Source organism: Lipotes vexillifer, unplaced genomic scaffold, assembly GCF_000442215.2.
Source record: "Lipotes vexillifer unplaced genomic scaffold, Lipotes_vexillifer_v1.1 scaffold511, whole genome shotgun sequence".
Taxonomy (NCBI): domain Eukaryota; kingdom Metazoa; phylum Chordata; class Mammalia; order Artiodactyla; family Lipotidae; genus Lipotes; species Lipotes vexillifer.
In genome coordinates, this window is record NW_006784934.1 from 821,500 (window position 1) to 823,910 (window position 2,411).

Consider the following 2,411-nt stretch of genomic DNA (forward strand, 5'->3'; position numbering starts at 1 on the left):
GGTGGGGGGGGGGGCGCTGGAGCCCATCGATAGCTAGAAAAATAGGCTGAGATTGATAAGTTAAAACTTAGTTAAAAATTGAGCTCAATCTTCAGCCTCTCAGCCTCTTCTCAGAAGCCCCTAGACAAACCATATTCTGTGCTCTTAGGTGGTCAAAACAATTCTAGAGACCCAAATTACTGGAGCATCCCCAAATATCTTCCTAGATATGGGTGGCTTGTGAAGGCATGGGACACATTCACTGTATCACCCTGTCCTGTGGCTGCCCACGTAAAATCTCCTAAATTTAAAAAGGCAAGATTAAGTTTAAGGTCCAGCTGGTGCTGTTTACTCCTGCGCGTTTCTCTGTGGTTTGTGGCATCTCTGCACCGCCTAACTTTAGAGCGGAATTTCCTTCTTGTGTGTCTTGGCTGGGAAACAGTTTTGCTGAAAGCTCAGTGAGGGAGGCAGACGAACAGTGGGACAGGAGGGAACTGGCCTCCGAATGCTGGCTCCTGGGACTCTGAGATTCAGAAACGTACGTACGTACGTGTGTGTTTGTGCGTTTAGTATGACCCCTGGAGACCAGAAGTTGCCTGCCTCATGGTCAGTGGGCTGGACCACTCTCCACATCTGTTTCAATATACTGTGACATATTGGTATTCTTGCTTGAGGTGCGTGTAACAGGCCTCAATGCCTTTATCAAGTCATCACTCCATCCTCTCCTGCTGTAGGTTGTCCTGGGTGATTTTTTGCCCACATAGGTAAGTTCTTTATCTGCATGATAGTAGCCTACCTTAGGGTGAAAATGGTGACCGGGCAACTGGAAAATCATTCCTTCATATGCTGACCTTAAACAGGGGGAGAGGGCTTTGTTCAGAGCCAGCAGGAGTCAGTTTTAATGAAGTAGGTGCCGGAGGTACCAGAGGAAGTCCTAGGGCTTAGTATCAACGTCAGTGAAGAGGGGCAGAGGAAGGGGCTGGAAACCTCTGTGCAGTGGTGACAATGACCAGTGCCCTCCTGGGTGCCCTGCAGCTGAACCAGGGCTCATATTCTGCCGGCGTGCACGGTATGGGCAGCACCTTGATAGTCTCATTGAATATTTTTAATATCACCCCCACATAGTGTCCAAATGACTCGCAAGTGGCAGCAGGCCTGGCTGCGGCATTCGGTGACACAGAAGGTCCTGGTTGCTCAGGCCACCAAGACCCCCCAGCAAACTATGTGGATAGAAGGCAAGGCCCGGAGTCTCCTGCCTCAAGAACTCGGGTGATTATTGTACTAAGTGAAGTAAGTCAGACAGAGAAAGACAAATATCATACGACATTGCTTTAATGCAGAATCTGCAAAAAAAAAAAGACACAAATGAACTTATTTACAAAACAGAAACAGACTCAGAGACTAAGAGAATGACCTTATGGTTACCAGGGGGGAAGGATGGGAGGGAGGGATAGATTGGGACTAGGGATTGACACGTATACACTGCTGTATTTAAAGTAGGTAAACAACAGGGACCTACTGTATAGCCCAGGGAACTCTGCTCAATATTCTGTAATAACCTAAATGGGAAGAGAATTTGAAAAAGAATAGATACATGGATATTGCTCTACACCTGAAAATAACACAACGCTGTTCATCGACTCTGCTCCAATATAAAATAAAAATAAAAAAGAACTCAGGTGAATAAGGGCTTTGCTCCCACGACTACAGACACTACTCCAGAGATCCTAGGAAAGGCAAACATTGTCCTGCCAGGGCTGCCAACTGGACTGAGGGCCCCCAAACAGCTTGCTGAGGAGGAGTAGGCAATGGGGGTCAGCCAAGGGGGGCTGCTGGGGGCAGCTACAGCTGGTGTAATAGAACAAGAGTTCAGCGAGCACCTGGAGAGGGCCTGGGAAGGGAGTCAGCTGATGCAGGATTAGCTCTCAAGAAGGGCTTTATCTCGGATTTTCTGGTGCCTGTTGTGAATGGAACAGCCTGGAGCAAGCAGTGAAGTGGGCGGGCCCAGCACCTCATCCCCACCCCCGTGCCCAGTGTCCTGTTATCCCGGAACGGCCTGCCCACGCCTGCTCCCCTCCCCACTGACAGAAGCCATCCTCCCTCCTCCAAAGTGCCCCTTTCTTGCTGGGGTGCCAGACGAAACTTTCTACAAGTACATAAGTTAATAACTTAAATAACTTCACGCCCCTGAACCACTGCTATTTTACAAGAAGAGCCTAGATAAAGCAGTGCCCTAGCTCAAGAGGGAAAAACCATCCTCTAAGGGAAAAATTTCCTGGTAGGGATTGAAACAATGTTTTTGGCTGCAGGAGCCCAAAACGTAACCTATTCACCTCTGCCCTGTGCTCACTTGTGCCGGTAACACCAACAAGGCACGGGACCAAGGAGCTTTGATCCTCACTTCCTGAATTCATTTCTGGCCCCTGTCTGCT